We start from the raw sequence: 18357 nt of genomic DNA on the forward strand, positions 1-18357 counted from the left end.
GGTATGGGGCCGTAGCTCTAAGGCTTCTTCCCCGAGGCACTGCTTTCTTCAGTCACCCAGCCAGGGCCCATCTCAGTACCCTCAGCTGGTGTCCTTTTCAGCAGCCCTCCCTGGGCTCAGTTCTGGTTGGTGAGCTCTCTGCAGGGAGCTATCCATGGCCTGCTTTTCATCTAGCCAGACAGGCACCTGGTCCTCCCTTGTCAAGCTCCACACAGCAATTGAAGGCTCTGCTCTGATGCTTGCCTTTTATCTGGCCCTTCTGGCCACTTATTGGTCACTCCAGCAGCCCCTCTGATTGGCCACTCTTCTGCAGCCACTCTTGGCTGCCTGGAGGACTTCTTGCAGCTCTATTCTGGGGCAGAGTGATGCAGGGCCATGAGGCCTCTAGCAGGAAGCCTCCAGACCTAGTCCACCCTGCCACACTTCCCTAGGCAGTACCTGCACTGGGCAGCCACCATAAGAAGGCACCAGCAATTAGTTTGGCTGTTTACCCTCCCACATATTGATATATAAGTGGAACTACTTTCATATTTGGGAGGGGATTGTTTTTATGTTTAAATACCTTGCTCAATCAGGGCCATAATAGCCAAAATATACAAACATGCATACAATCAGGTTTTGACACAGTATGGAACCGTGGGGCTTATCTATGCATGTGTATATGTATATATTTGAATATATATGAATGAGTATATTTGCATATGTATATATGTGTGTATGAGTATATTTGTATAATATGAGTATATTTGAATAATATTATATATGTATATCTATACACATAAAATATACTCATATATATAATGCAAATATACTCAGATGTTTGTAGACACACACACACACACACACACACACACACACATACACACAAGTACTGCATGATTGTACAAATGTATTGTATAATTTGGTCACTATGACCTAGTCCTATACATATATTGTCCACCACTGCCAGGAGGTAATGATCATGATCCCCAATTTACAGCTGGGCATAATATGAGATAGATAGGTGGATGGATGAACAGGTAAATAGTATTATTCCTAGCTGTAAGTTGGGGATCATGATGCTTACCTCCTTTGTAAAGCACTTTGAGATCTACTGATAAAAAATACTATGTAAGAGCTAGCAATTAAATATTATCAATTATTATTTTTATTATTAGGGCTGTCGAGCTATTAAATTTAATCGCACAATAAAAAATCTTAATCGTGATTAAATGTGCGATTAATCACACTGTAAATAATAGAATACCGTGTATTTAAATATTTTGGATGTTTTCTACATTTTCAAATATATTGATTTCGATTACAACACAGAATTCAAAGTGTACAGTGCTCACTTTATATTTATTTTTTATTACAAATATTTGCACTGTAAAAAACAAAAGAAATAGTATTTTTCAACTCACCTAATACAAGTACGGTAGTGCAATCTCTTTATCATGAAAGCTGAACTTACAGATGTAGAATTATGTACAAAAAATAGCTGCATTCAAAAATAAAGCAATGTAAAAATTTAGAGCCTACAAGTCCACTCAGTCCTATTTTTTGTTCAGCCAATCGCTCAGAAAAAAAGTTTGTTTCCATTTGCAGGAGATCATGCTGTCCACTTCTTGTTTACAATGTCACCTGAAAGTCAGAACAGGCATTTGCATGGCATTGTTGTAGCTGGCATTGCAAGACATTTACCTGCCAGATGCGCTAAAGATTCATATGACCCTTCATGATTCAACCACCATTCCAGAGGACATGCTTCCATGCTGATGACAAGTTCAATAACAGTACAAAGCAGTGCAGATTGATGCGTGCTCATTTTCATCATCTGAGTCAGATGCCACCAACAGAAGACTGATTTTTTTTGATGGTTCTGGTTCTGTAGTTTCCACATCAGAGTGTTGCTCTTTAAAGACTTCTGAAAGCATGCTCTACACCTCGTCCCTATCCAATTTTGGAAGGAACTTCGGATTCCTAAATATTTGGTTGAGCGCTGTAGCTATCTTTAGAAATCTCACATTGGTACCTTCTTTGCATTTTGTCAAATCTGCAGTGAAAGTGTTCTTAAAATGAACATGTGCTGGGTCATCATCTCAGACTGCTACCATGAAATATATGACAGACTGTGGGTAAAACTTATCTATGCATATGAGACATACAATTCTCCCCCAAGGAGTTCAGTGACAAATTTAATTAACGCCTTATTTTTTAATGAGCACAATCAGCATGGAAGCATGTCCTCTGGTGGCTGAAGCATGAATGGGCATATGAATGTTTAGCATATCTGGCAAGTAAATACCTTGCAACGCCAGCTACAAAAATGCCATGTGGATCCCTCTTCTCACTTTCTGGTGACATTGTAAATAAGAAGCGGAAGCTTTCTCTCCCCTCAATGTAAACAAACTTGTTTGTCTTAGCAATTGGCTGAAGAAGAAGTAGTACTGAGTGGACTTGTAGGCTCTAAAGTTTTAGATTGTTTTGTTTTTTAGTTCAGTTATGTAACAAAAAATTACATATGTAAGTTGCACTTTCACAATAAAGAGATTCTACTACAGTACTTGTATGTGGTGAACTGAAAAATACTATTTCTTTTGTTTATCATTTTTACAGTGCAAATATTTGTAATAAAAATAATATAAAGTGAGTACTGTACACTTTGTATTCTGATTAAAATCAATATATTTGAAAATGTAGAAAAACATCCAAAATATTTAATAAATTTCAATTGGTATTCTATTGTTTAACAGTGCAATTAAAACTGAGATCAATTGTGATTAATTTATTTGAGTTAATCGCATGAGTCAACTGTGATTAATCAAAAGCCCTAATTATTATATTATTATATTGCTTTGGAGATATTGTAATTTAACCGGTGTATGATTGAAAAAATTCAAGCCTGGAGTTTTAGGCTTCAGTATTTGCTATGGCTTCTTTATGAATAATTTTACTTACTATGTATTATATTTGACTAGGAGATTTTTTTTCATTTGTATGCAAATATTGTTACATGCAATATTTTGTTCTAATGTAGGGCTGACATAAACAATTCCTCTTATTACTTCATAAACATATATGCATTGGGCAACAAATTATCCCTCATATATTTTTTTCAATTTTTGGAGGCATCTATTGCAGTTTACATATGAATACAAATTTACAAATGCTCCTAGGCAGCAGTATTCTGCTTTATGATTCCAGAGGCTGTTGTAAGCTTCAGTGATGATGGGATGAGAAATACAGACTGAAACAGAATGGATGCCAAGACCTCCCTGCCAGATATGACAGGGAATGTATGCTTTGCAATGTAACGCTACATATTTTAGCTTGTCACTTTGCTAAAAAAATTTCCTCCAAGGTATTTTTTTCTCATTTTAATGGAATATTGAAATTCGAAATGAAATGCATACCTGCTTAATCTTAATACAGTTGGATTTTCATAATAAACAGAAGAAGGATGTGTTTGTTTTAATCATGCAAGAGCTTTTGCTTTGTGACTATTTCTTTCATTTTATGAATTAAGACAAAGGTTGCCTACTTGATTAGAATGATTACATTCCCTGCAAAGCACAGCAAATCAACCTTTTGGGCTCTAGGACAGGGGAGAAGTTTGGATGTGTCATATCACTGATTGAACCTATTGCCCACAGGTCAACCCTTGCTAATGGAATTATATTGAGGGTAGGAGGGAATTGCTGTCCAACAATCCTATCAGGTTCCCATAAGGTGATAAACTGTACATTCCTCCAGACAACTGCACACTTTAAAAAGTTTTTCTGCATGTAATATAGTAAAATATAACAGTGCTGTGTTTCTGGTCCATTGAACAATAATTATGTCACGAGAGAATGTGGTGCAGGGCCCAGCGGTCAGAACACAGGAACTGGTGCCGGGCATTCATGCTTTCTAATCCCAGTTTAGACACTAAAGCAAGTTATTTAACCTTTCAGCCTCAATTTCCCAGTAGTAAATAGAGGAGAGTACATATTTAACTAACTAATAGGTGTGTTGTGAGGGTTTTGTTCATGTTTCCTAACCAATATTATTCTAGCCAATTAGATTTTCAAAGAAGGGGAACGGAAATATTATGTTAAATATTTTGCCCAGTTTACAATTGACCTCCAGCAGCTCTTTTGTTTGATATTACTTTGAAGCCTAATATAAATCAGATCTCATCTAGCGATCACTACCTATGAGATTGCATTAAGAATGTGCCCATCTCTGTGTTTCTATTACATAATAGAACTTAATATTTTGTGCGAAAAACACCTTCTACAAGACCTCCTAAAATAATTTCCCCGTTGAAAGACTACTTTAAGATCCTAATTTGGCATGCAAAATTCTAATAAATACCTGCTGTTTTTAATAATAATAGTAATAATAGAAAAGTCTTCTGTCATAAGGTAAAAGAAAAAAAAAGTTTCAGTGGTTTACATAGATAGTAATGCACTTCAGGGCATGGGTGTATTAGTGAATATGGGCCTGCTCCTGTAGACCAAAGTCAATAGTAAAACTCTCCTGATTCAGCCATACATGCAGACCTTAGGTGTTTTTAGGGACCAAGACATCTTCAACCCACCCAAGAAAAATGCATGTTGGAAATTAGATAGTGACTGCATGCCCTAGAGTGTGACAGTAACCTTATAAACTGACAGTTTAATTCCCTCCCCTCCCATATATTACAGGCATGCTGACAGGAAAAGTATAATCCAAAAGGTTGGTTTTGTAAATATAAGATGTAACAAGATTGAAGAACAATAGAACTATGATTTTTTTTATTCCAATGGAATAATTTCATTTAACAAGTAAACATTCATTGGCCCACTCTTGGCACCCAATGGAATGGGTGCTCTCAGGACAAGGGGATGTGGCCAAGGGATCTCTGAGATTCAGCTGTCCCCAGATGCTGGGATGGCTGACTAGAGCGGTGGCCACCTAGATGAGTTAAAGCAACTGATCCCAGGATTTAGGATAGCTAAAGTGTCTTAGTAACTTGCTTCTGCACCAAACCCAGCTCTGTCAGAAGCAGGACTTGATACTGTATGTGAGAGTGTTAAGGTTCTGCTTGTGTATGATTTAGAACCATTAGGTTATATTCAGCTAGTCTAGATTTCTTTTTGTTTTCAATACCATTTTGCTTGTTTTCCCTCAAATTATTTGTGACCCACTTGTTGCATTTTGTTTCTCTTTAGATTGCAACTTATTTGAGGCTGGGACTATTGTATTTCGATATGTTTGTGGGGTGACTAGCACAGTGGGACACCATGGGGATTATTGCAGTATAAATAATTAGTAACATTAACATCTTTTTCTTATCCCAAAGCATCTTTACAGACATGGGGAGCAGGATACCATTGCCATTCATTCCTATATATGGGCTGTTCCTCTATTAAGTCCAGCCTAGTCATGGCCCAGTGTACGATGTCCTACCATGTAGTTGCGGGTTGGCCTCTAGGTCCGACTGACTTTGATTAGGTTTGCATTATTTTCTTTGGCATCTTAAGATCTATTTGTCTTCTACAGTGTCCCATCATCATAATCTTTTTGATTGCAGCCAATCCCATACCTTAACTCGACACCCTACTCTCCTAACTTCATTTATTTTACAGTCATTCCATCTTCCAAGGAACTCTCATATCTATTGCCTCCAGCCTTCTGATATCTGCTTCATTTAATTCAGCTGCTTCCAGACCATACATTGGTTTGATGAATTTTCATTTTAGCACCAAACATAAATGTTTTTATCTTTTCATAATTTCAAGTAATGTATGTTGTTCCCCTTTTTAATCACTACACTGGTATTTGATATCTCTACACTGACAAACTTTGGTTCTTACAAAGCAAGCTCCCCTTGCTTCCCTCCCCTGCGTAGTTAGGGTCAGCTTGAGAATGGTGACGTTGCAAGTAATTCTGAATGCAACATCTGTTTCTTTGTCTGGGAACTGCCCCAGGGCTGGGGATCTCTCTTTAAAATTAATTCTTCTGCCTGCTTTGAGTGCAGACCTTCCTTCTCCCCTTTATCTTTAACTCCCTCATGTTTTTAGAACCATCTGAGCTCATCCAGAGTTGCCTGTGTGTCCCACTGGCATCCTGTCCTCCTCAAAGCACTGTTACTTCCACTGTCTTGGCAGCTGAGACGTGGAAAGAAAGTGAGAGCATTTGAAAATGACGTGGCTACACTGCATAGGCTGTCAGAATAACTAGCATTTTTTAAAAACTCTACCCTTCTGGAGTGCAGTATGTCAGCAGGGGAGGACACTACATTTGGGTCATGCTGTTTTATAGTGAATATAGTTTCCGCTATCCATGATATAATCATGGATGAGACCCTCAGTTCTGCATACATAATTAAGACCTGGCTGGATGATTCATCTGGCCCTTTGTTAGAGCAGCTTTTTCCAGATGGGCATTTGGTGTAGCATGAGCCAACGGGTATGTGTTGCTGTATTTGATGTGGCTGGCTTCAGCTGTAGGAAGTCCTTGTTTTAGAGATGGATTTGGTTTGTGTGTGCACTTTCCATGAGAACCCTGGGATGAGATTCAGATATGAGTTGTTGTAGTGGTACAGTCTATCATAATTCACTTCAGAGCTCCCATCTGAAGCAGAGGTCTTGTCTGCTTTGCTTTATTGCCTTGAGTGACTTCAGCGGCCATGCTGATAGCTTTGGTTTATTGGCTTTTGACCTCATGACTGCCAAATATTTGCATACTAAGCTGCATTTTGCTGGAACAATACACTGTTCCTGGAAAATTTACTGAGTATATCAATGGTATAATTCAGTGTCCAGTCTGCAGGGGCAGGCAACCCAGGTGACTACCTGGGGGGCCAGGCTTGGGGGGCACCAGGCTCAGAGTGCTGTTTTTGTTGTTAGCAACAAAAGGAAAAATAGAATGTCTGAAGTAAAATGTTTCAGGTATTCCATATGTATATTCATTTTTCACTAACCTCCTAGAATATTCTGGACCTTTGTAGAATCTCATGGAACCTTCCAGACTTTCTGAGAATTACATTTTCCTTCAACCTCCTAGAACAGGGATCAGCAACCTTTGGCATGCGGCTTGCCAGGGTAAGCACTCTGGCAGACTGGTTTGTTTACCTGCCATATCCGCAGGGTCGGCCGATTGTGGCTCCCACTGGCCACAGTTTACTGTTCCAGGCCAATGGGGGTGGCAGAAAGCGGCAGCCAGCACATGCCTTGGCCCACGCCACTTCCCGCTGCCCCCATTGGCCTGGAACAGCGAACTGTGGCCAGTGGGAGCCGCAATCGGCCAACCCTGCGGACGTGGAAGGTAAACAAACTGGCCTGGCCCACCAGGGTGCTTACCATGGTGAGCTGTGTGCCAAAGGTTGCCGATCCCTGTCCTAGAATGTTTTCAGCCATGCCCTTATGGGTATTTAAGGGATGGGGCATCACCAGTCAGTCAATGAGATATAAGGACAAAGTGAAAGCCCAGTTGCGATATTGTGAACCTTGTTTTACTGCGTAATTGTAAAAGTGTACTTGTGTTTTAAGACTTGAAGAGTGTAAGTAGTGACTAATAGAGGACTATTTAATGCGATGTCAGAAATATCTATCAAACCCCTATCTACACAACAATTAAAAGAAATATTGTTACTTCTTTTGCCATGCTTAACACATAATGTTTGATAACTTTCTAAGATTGAGGAACATAGACTTTTGTTTTCCCTAATATTATGTATCCGTTTCTCCCCTTAGAAAATAAAATATGTCCTCGATGAAGCCTTCAGGAGTTCAGAAGAGGAACAGGAAGCAAAAAGCTCAGATGAAATCTAGTTTGCAGCAAGGCAAGAATTTGATGGGAAAAATACCTGAAACAGAACAACATAGACCAGGCTTTAGGCGTTAGCAATCGTCCCAATGCAAGAGAAATTGAGGAGTGAAGTATAAATGATGGAAGTCCTATTATTAAGGAATTAGCAGATTTACCTGAAGATAAGGAGTGAAAAGTGAGGAAAGTGATAGAGAATCAAACAGTTTTCCTAGTGGCGTAAAGGCGAGTGATGATAAAGAAGAATGCGGCTCACATGAAAAGGAGAGTAATGACAAAGAAAAATTTGGTTACATGAAAAGGAGAGAAATGATAAAGAATTATGATAGAGAAGAATCAGCCTCACATGACTGCAGAAACAGCAGTGAGAAAAATTGCACACCACAAACCGATACATCAGATCCTGCTTTATGGCCGGTGATCTTAAACTCTGCCGATACTGATCGTACAATTTGAATGGGCTGGACAAAATCAAAGATATGACATTTCTAGTAAATGAGCAGAAGCAACACTTCTCAAAGTCACACTGTGAAAAAGTGATTGAGAATGGTGTGAAACTGAATTGGCTTTGACTAGTTTACTCGAAATCAACTGACAAAGTGTTCTGTTTTTCTTGAAAAATATTTAACAAGAATCCCAAATTGTTTCTTGTGCTTTCTGAGTACAATTACTGGCATAACTTAGTTTATGCTCTGAAGCAACATGAAAAGTCACTAAGTCATATTATGGCCTACTCCAAATGGATGGAGCTTGATTCTAGGCTCAAGCTGAATAAATGCAGAGATGTAGAAAACCAGCACATTAATAATGTAGAAACCCAGCACTGGAGGAACGTGCTAGAGTTTCTGATCTCAACTACCCTCTTCCTTGCAAAGAATAATTTGGCTTTCCGAAGCTCATCGGATACGTTTTTCACTGAACATAACAGTAATTTTCTCAGTCTGGTAGAGCTCCTTGGGAAATACGACAATGTCATGTGTTTGAGTAGTTGTATAAAAGCTATGAACCATTACTGCAGCAAAACAATTCAAAATGAATTGATTGAACTTATGGCAAGGAAGATGCTTGGTAACATATTGATGCAGCTCAGCAAAGTGAAGTACTATACCATAATAATGGACTGCACTCCTGACATTAGTCACAGTGAAAAGACGTCATTTACAGTAAGATTGGTTGATGAAGAGGATGACTGCATCCAAATAAAGGAACATTTTATCTGTTTCTTGTCTGTGGACAACTCTACTGGAAATTGCCTAACAGAACTATTTATGAAAGTTTTGTATGAGAATAAAATAAAGCTTCAGGACTGCTGCAGCCAAGTCTATGATAATGGAGCGAGGGAAGGGAAGAAAATGTGGTGTCCAGGCAAGGACTGATGAGCTGAATCCAAGAGCTTTCTTTGTGCCTCATGGCTGCCATTCCCTAAACCTGGTTTTGTCAGATGCAGCATCATCTTCTTTAGATTCAGTACCTCTCTTTGGGGTACTGCAAAGATATACGTCTGTTTTCAGCATCAACTATCAGATGAAAGATCCTCATAGACAATGTTACAAACCTGACCACGAAGCCACTAAGTGACACTTGCTAGGAGTGCTGCATTGACAGCATAAGGCCAGTGAGGCACCAAATGACTGAGGTTTAGGATGCACTGATGGAACTGGCGCAGTCAAGTTAAGCCAAGGACGGACTCTGACACGAGGTGCAAAGCCTGGCAAATCAGATCACTGACTTCACATTTCTGGTGTCAATTGTGGTTGGCACAATATTCTGTTTGAAGTAAACATAATAAGTAAGTATCATAGGGGTAGCCATGTTAGTCAGGATCTGTAGAAAGGAACAGAGTCTTGTGGCACCTTTAAAATTAACAGATGTATTGGAGCATAAGCTTTCGTGGGCAAATACCCACTTTGTCAGATGCATGTAATGGAATTCACCCACGAAAGCTTATGCTCCAATACATCTATTAGTCTTAAAGGTGCCACAGGACTCTCCGTTATAAGTAAGGCATTACAAACTCAGTCAATGGACATCGCTACTGCTACTACTTTGATAAGAAGCTGACTTGATTTTATTGTGGCCTACAGAGACAACCAATTTGAAGATGCCAATACAGCTGCCAAAGAAATGGCGGAAAACTTAGGAGTTGAGCCTGTCTTCAAGGAAACTCGTATTCATTGGAAGAAGAGATAGTTTGGTTACAAGGGTAGCTCAAGCTGATTAAAACATATTTTGATTGATGATGGGTGATGAGAGACTGATATTGCTTGCTATTTTATTGCTTGAAAATGCCATTGGCTAGTCTTTGGATCTCTCAGGCGCTGTGCTTAGTTTCTAAAGGACCCCTAGTCTTAACATTATAAGGCTATCACCTACTGTAACAGTATTCAATACTGCTCTATGCAATGTTGGTGCACAGTTCAATTTCTTGATGTTAGTCCATTTCAGTTATTCTTAAAAATAAACAGTTTCCATAAGTTTAGCGGAAACTTTTTTATTTGCTTATCTGGCATGAATAAATACAGATTTACAGATCCTAGTGTGCAAATTTATCGTCTAATCTGACAGGGATAAATCATGAATGTAAATTATGCATCAAAGTCGTGTAATGGGCTACAAATGCAATAAAGAATTAAGGGGTGGCGCTGAAGATGGTCCTCGCCTGGGGTGCCATTTAGTCTAGAACCAGCCCTGCCAGTCTCTCCTTGATACATTTACTCCCTGACAATCGTAGAATACTATGCCAGCATGGAATATATAAAGTCTTTTGTTGTCTCAAAAGATGCTGAAATATATAGTAAAGAAGGCATTATTGGAACTTGGAGTCCTTTGACCTAGATGACTTATGAAAGCTACATTCTATTTATTGACACAAAAATCCCCATCCTGCATTCCTTTTGAATCAATGAGAGTTTCACTCAGTGCAGGATCAGGCCTACAGTGTGTACAGTGACTGAAGTAGGTTGATATTTTTTGGGTCTGTTTTTTAGATATTGGCCTCTAGTTTCATGGATGTCAATCTCCAGTTGCAGGCACAAAACTATGCTCAGTTATTTGTACCTGCCAAACTCGAGGCCAAGTCCAGGCTGGGCTGAAAATATGGCCTTGTGTGTACCAGCTGTTTCACAGCTGTTCTGTAATTTGGGAAGCCACAATCAAACATATATAGTAGCATTTCCTGCACATCAAATATTGAATCTGAATTTTTTAAAAAGGCTTGATCATTTTATGACTAGTAACAACACTCAGAGTTTTGAGTGGCATCATAAAATTAATCAGATCTTTTGCTTCAAAATATAAACTGTGTCATGAAGGATTTTTCCCCTTCTATGGACAGAATTTCAAAGTTGGCTAGGCTTATTATTTTTCCCTCAGAAGCAAGAGTCATGACAGTGGACTTGATAGTTCAGTGGTCTGATGTAGTAAAGCATATCCTATGGGTCAGGTTCTTATCTCAGTTAAACCTTTGGTGTTACTACAGATTTGGACTAGTTGAACTGAATTCAGAATTCTGCCTTACAGTCCTAAATACTGCAACCACTCCAATATTACATTTAAGACTTCAATTTTACTGTAATATTAATCTGTATAAGAGCCTGAGAAAAAGAAGTTTCAGATTTACCAATAATTGTGGGTTTGAGACAAACCTCCCCCAAATTTCAATATGTTTTCCCCCTATGTTCATATACCATATCCCTGTTTATCATCTAGTTACTGATCCTTTTAAGTTTCACCCAGTTCCATAGCAGCTAGCTATGGTGGAAGATTAGAAGTATCTTGGCAGGAGAAAGAGGAGGATAAGATCTAGTGTTTATTGCACTATTATAGGTAATGATTACTGTATAATTACTGCATCGTTACTGCAAAATAAGGGGTTTCATTTCACAGTCATTTTGCAATGTACTTCTGTTAACACCATAAAAATGTTCACTGAAACTCTTCCTACATGTGAAGTAAAGCATATTTGAAACTAAAATAGCTTAATTGTTCCTGGTTTTATTCCAGAATAGCCAGACGTATAATTTAAATTATGAAATAATTGCCTACACCTGCAATCCTTGTTCATGTGAGAACTCCTTATGGCTGTAATTTTCAAAGGCCCCTAAGGGAGAGAGAGACCCAACTCCCATTCAGTTTTAATGGGATCAGTCCCAACTCCAATTGGCCCCCTATGCTGCAAAGGCTTATTGATATGCGTGCTTAACTTTGCTCACTGTGCTTAAGTCTTCATAGGAGCAGGAGCCTAATCTCTTTGGAAAATCTCACCTTCGTGAGTAATCACACTCAAATCCCAACAGGCTGTGACATTTCACTTTAAAAAGTTTGTGATATCTGTGCAAAAAACTCTCATAGAATTTAAATTCTAAATTTTTGAAGGGGTGTATTTTTCTCCCAGTTCTCATCACAAACAGTCAAATTGTTGGATTTTTTTAAAAACTGATAAAACTCTGAGAAAGAAAATGTAATCTCTGACAGAATTTATCTCATACAGAATTTTTAAAGGCCAGATTATATATTCTGGAAAAGGTAGAAATGTTAATACACCAGTTTTCTAAGGCAAGTCCTGAAAAAAATACCCGAACTCTTGCTGCAAAAACATTGTGATGCAAGAAGTCAGAAGCTTCAGTCACTAATTGCTCGTGAAATTACTCTGGAAACTTTCATGAAGTTCCCATTGGCAGAGATACCAATTTTGTATATAGAAGCAGAATGTCTGCTGTGCAGGAGGTCTGGCTTTCTGAGACATCTAACAATTTAGTTGTGATATCATTAGTGAGAAAACACTGTTTTAAATGTCAGCAAAATATATATAATGAAGCCATTATGTAAAACTAAAGCAAAACACATAGGATGCTTATTTCAAAGCATTCAGGTAAGTATTCACTGTAATTTTAGGACAAGAAAGTTTTCAAAATCTATTTTCAGGGACTTAACAGATGCAAAAATATTTCAGTGTTAAGATTTCCAGTGGTATCTTTACATGTTGACCATGAAGATCATGTGTATTCAGAAAGACCAAAACACAGGTGAATATTGAGTTAGAGAAAAGGAGTTACATAGACTAATGGTGCAATTATAACAGACCCCAGCAGCGCTGCTGTGGCTGAGCTTGACTTGTGCTTCCCATTAAAAAAAGAAATTTTATTTTTTTGAGAGCCTTATAAATCAGCCATTTTAATTAACCTGTGTATTAAACCTGGTATACAAATTCTCAGCCTGGGAGCAAATTATTCTTAAGCAAGTAGGCCTGCTGCTGTAGAGTTAAAATCCATGGCATTCCATACTTTCTGTGGCTTTGAGTGGCACAGAAGGCTATGAATCATTATAGATGCATAGAGACCTTAATGGACATACTGGCGACCCACATGGATTTGACAGACTGTAACAACTCGTTAATCTGCCAACTGAAAGAATCCTCCAGAGCTGTTTGAAACAAAGTATACAAGATGTGTTTTTAAAAATGCTGTAATTAAGTATTTAGACAATAACCTACATTTACTCTGAAGGAGCGATTAGAGTCTATTGTGTTAGCTCTTATGCATTCTCCATTATGTTTTCCCCACCACTACCTTTTTTCATGTTCCCTAAAGGCCGGATCCTAAATGGTGCTTAGCAGCCACTGCTCCCATTGACATCAGTGGGAGTTGCAGGTGCTCAGCACAGGCCAAAATATGTTGAATTACAAAGACTATGTTTAAGTAACATTAAAACCACAAAGAGCTCAATCCTGGGAGGTGCTGAGTGTCCTCCTCTCCTACTTGGAATCCCACTTTGGAGCTGAGGGCACTCATTTCCTCACATCACTAGACCCCCATTCAGGAAAACCTATTCATATATAATTAAAGCTTAAAATGTATAATCAACTGCTGTTCATTTAAACTGTACTGGACACCAGAACTGACTTGTATCTGTTGCACAGAATCAATGAAGAATAAAACCACAAGGATTTTTCATCCAACCTCTTTGGAGAACTGTAGCTGAAACCTGAAATTCAAGGCACTCTATCTTCTCCCTCTAATGTGTGGGGATTTACAAACAATACTATTAGTGTCATAAAGATTTCCATGTGTGACCAGTAGCTAATATAGATCATGCTGAGAATGCCACATTCAGGGCAGATTGCAAGAAACTGGGCGGACCTGCCCACCCCCCAAAAAACTGGTGGTTTATACTACAATAGATTCACCAAACCAGTAACAAAATGAGCTTCTGTAGCACCACACTGATTAACAAGAAGCCAAAATGCAGTCCCCACTAGGCATTCCAGCCCCTGGTTCCCATCCAGACAAATTTGTTTAATATAGTGAGAGGTTACTAAAAACCCAGTTCACCATACATGAGGGTCTACCAATCCGAAAGGACTGGATACTTCTCCCTCCTCCCCCCTCCCCAGGTCAATATATATTTCAAATTTTACCCAGATAGCATGCTGTCAGCCAATCTTTAGTAACTAAAGATTTATTAATAAAAGAAAAGAAGAGAGTTATTGAATGGTTAAAAGATCACATACATTACAAATGATTGCAGAGTCCTTAGATCAGCTTTGTAGCAGTGATGGATGAGTCTGCTGGTGTGCAAAAGTCTCTCTGGACACTTCCAAAAGATTTTTTGTTCAAAAATACTTATTTTGTTAGAAATCCACAGTCCGGAGAACTGGAGCAGGAATGAGGCAAAAGGGAGATGTTTCAGCTGCAATTTATACCCTCTCCCATGTGCATGGAAAGTTATTGTCCCAAACAATTTCCATAGCCCATGTGCATGGAAAGTTACTGGCAAAGACGGAGTCTAAGGCTACATGTCCACATCATATGGCCTTACATGTTTTGCTGAATCATAGAGGTAGCCATTGGCCCCACACTGTCTGAGGCATCTTCAGGAAGAGCTCATTGAATAGCTGAATCCCCTGAATAGCCCATCAACACCCAGATGGCCCATCAACACAGGGCTGGATGTAAGTCTATCTTGTGGGTATCACCCAACAACAAAACACATACATACATTGAGATACAAATACATAGCAAATGTTCATAACTTCAGATACAAATATAATACATGTACATGAACAGGATTATCATATTTAGCAGATTACAACTTTTTCGTTGATACCTTACTTGACATACTTTGTATCAGATTTAGTGCAGTCTTGCAACTGTGGTAGCAATGATATAAATGGTCAGCTTCCTTTGTCATACAGAATCACACCATCTATATTAATCCTCATGCACTGTGATAAGATTACACCCTTTAGTCATGGAGTCATCCCTGACAAGTACTTTGCACAGTCATTTGGTCTCCACTGGAGTTACATATACCAAAAATTGGACTAATTAAAAAGAAGGTTAGAATGGCTTTGGCATTTAGCTACCACAGAGATGGGAGTCTCACAAGTACATAAAATAGGTAAATTTGAAAGTTTTTGCACCATGGGAATATTGTAAATTGGTGGAGGCCTTTTTGCTCCCACTCTGCACATGCAGGCTTCTGGTGTGGAGTATTGTGCAGTGTGGGTGGAGAAGCCAATGCCTCTTAAGGGAACCATACTGCCATGGGGTTGTCATACCTCAACAGGCAGGGACAGTACAGCTATTAGTCTTTCACAATGAAGCCTTGTAAGTTTGACATGGTATGGCTCCCAGTTGGGTAGGCCTGGTAAGATAATGGAAGGTGAACTCCTGTATTGAAATTTATGTGATTTGGGGGTTCCTCATTTTTTGTGGGTGTATGCCACACTTGAGATTTGTTAAAGGGGCCTGATTCCTCAGAGGGTGGAAGCTCTGCACTTTCTGAAGTCCCCTTTAAGATACCTACAAACTGAAACACCCAAAATCATTAGTCACTTTTGCAAATCTAGACCTTTGAGTTTAAATTGTAACAAGGGAGTCAGTGAACTACCGGTAACAATGCATATTGAACACTTGAGTTTTAGGAAGCTGAGTGAAAATAGGGTGACCAGATGTCCCGATTTTATAGGGACAGTCCTCAGTTTTGAATCTATTTCTTATATAGGGTCCTATTAACCCCCACCCCATCCCGATTTTTCACATTTGCTGTCTGGTCAACCTAAGTGAAAACCAGCAAATACTGTAGTTTGTTCCTTTATCAGGTGCAGCACTCCTTCAAACTCGCTTGTTCTATGATGCTTCCCAGCTGCAATAGCCACTTTCCAGCCTGTTCCTGTATCCTATTTTGTTAAATTGTGTTGTGCTGAACAAGCCTTGTGCATTTAGAGTAGTGTAGAGTGCCTGTGCTGTAGAACCATTACAATTGTGGTGCTATGTAAAAATAACAAGAATAAAGACAATTGACCTGATTTGGGAGAGTGCTGGGCACTTGTAGCATCCATTGAAATGAGTGAGAGTTGCGGGCTTTAAAAATCAGTCTAAAGAGCCATGAAATGTGTGTTGTGTATGTGCATAAGGCAATGGGCTTTTTAAAATAGTCAATATGCAATTAACTTTTGAACTCTGTTTTCCTTTATTAAGGCCATGAAAAGCCCATTTGTTATACATCTTCTGTGCTGAAAGTCTCTATTGTGGCAATTCATATCAGTTATGATAAATCCCAGCAGGTTATGTTATCCAGATCTATTTAAAATAATTGTCCTTTTCCATGTTTTAACAAAAAATGAGACTACTTCTAAACACATTTTCAGAACTGAAAAATTAATTAAACGTTAAAAGGAAATGTGGGACTTTTTTAGGAGACTATGATTTTGCAGCATGCTGACTAGAAGGGAGGAAATGTCAGTGTGTGGGCTGTAAATGAAGAAAGTTATCATAAAAATCAATGCTGAAAATAGAAATAAAGTTTGCATAGCACCCCAGGAGTAAATGGTTACTGCCTCTTTAAGAATATGAGAATACTGGGCCAGGAAGGCAGGTATGCCCAGAGCTTGAGGGAAACTGAAGAGAGAATGTAAGGCAGTGGTCCTCAACCTTTTTGGCTGGCGAGCACCAGCTGAAGGACCACTGCGGCGGTGGAGCACCCGCCGAAATGCTGCCAAATTTCGGCGGCGACGCCTCTCGATGACGCCGCTTGCTGTCGACAAGCGACGTCATCGAGAGGCATCCCCGCCGAAATTCGGGAGCGACGCCTCTTAATGAAGTCACTTGGCGGCAAGCAGCGTCAGCAAGTGGCATTGCCGCCGAAATTTGGGGGCGACGCCTCTCGATGACGTCACTTGTCGGCAGCAAGCGGCGTCATCGAGAGGCATCCCCTCCAAAATGCCGCTGAAATTTGGCGGCATTTTGGCGGGTGCTCTCCCGGGGGCCAGGACGCGGGCGCATTAAGATGCCCCCGTGGGCAAAATGGCGCCCGCGGGCACTGCGTTGGGGACCACTGATGTAAGGCATAAGCAAAGGAGCAGGTCTGTGGTCTATGATTTGTGGAAATGTGAGACATTTTTGCTGATACCCAACAGGAAATAGAGAAGCAGGAGGAAATACTGTGCACTAGCTACATTCCCCAGAAGAGCGAAGCAAATGAACAAGTGAGAGACGAAGAAGTTGATGGCTTCTGAAGAGAGGAAGCAGTTTACCACACAGACTAGTGAAATGGTGTCAAGTCTCACAAATGGTTAACAGTTTATTCAAATTTTGTGAGAACTGAAGCATTCAAGTCCCCACAATAAGCCTGCAACCACACATGGAAGTGTCATCAAAATTACGCATCAAAATTCAAATACTAATATTTATTTAAACCAAGGCTGTGGTAAGTGTTACATAATGTATATTGTACTGCTCTGGAATATAAACTACTGGAAACACAAAACAATAAAAGCTAGGAAAGTCACAGTTAACACGCTCACTCTGTCCCTAACTTACTCTCTGCTTAAATAAGCACAATATCATTACCACTAGAAGTGCTGTGGGCAAATTCAATCAATCCAAGTCAGAGAAGGTGTTTGCAACAATCTAATCAGTCCAAGAGTTTTCCTGAAAGAGAACGTTTCCATTCCTTATTTTAAAATTTAAATCTGTTCCTTTGTTATAAATAACTCTCGCTCTCACCTTTACCTTATAAAACTTGAAAGGGGCAGTAACCAGACAAAAATGTATTAAGTGAAATACAGGCAAATAAAGCAAGTGGGTATGTGAGCTTGACAGCAAAAGTCACCATACAGAGAAACAGATGAAGATGGGTATGCTCTAGCAGACAATAGCTCATAGTTTGTTAGGCTGAGATATGTACTCTGTGTAAAAGGTGTGAATCAAATAAAAGAAAATAGAAATTCAATTTCTGCTTGAGGTGCTGGAGATTTTTAGTTGGGAGTCTTCAAAGAGGGATATTTTTTTCAAATTGTGTATCATTAATCTTTGAGCTGCCATTCAGTTTCTAGATGACAGCTTTGGAAATTGGAGTCTAATGGGAAGAGCTAAGTTTAGGCATTTTTCATAGTCATAGAGACACTTAAGGAAATACATTTCCATAAGGATATGCAATAATGTAAGACATACCTAATAGATTAACTGGGCCCAGAAAAATGGAAAAGGTGCTTATTGGGTAAAGTGAAGGTTAGAGCTGAGCAAAGGGAACTGTTAGATCAAAACAAAGGATGGAATTGCAAGGGCTGGTTTTAACAAA

The sequence above is a fragment of the Mauremys reevesii genome, linkage group 1, assembly GCF_016161935.1.
Source record: "Mauremys reevesii isolate NIE-2019 linkage group 1, ASM1616193v1, whole genome shotgun sequence".
Classification (NCBI taxonomy): Eukaryota; Metazoa; Chordata; order Testudines; family Geoemydidae; genus Mauremys; species Mauremys reevesii.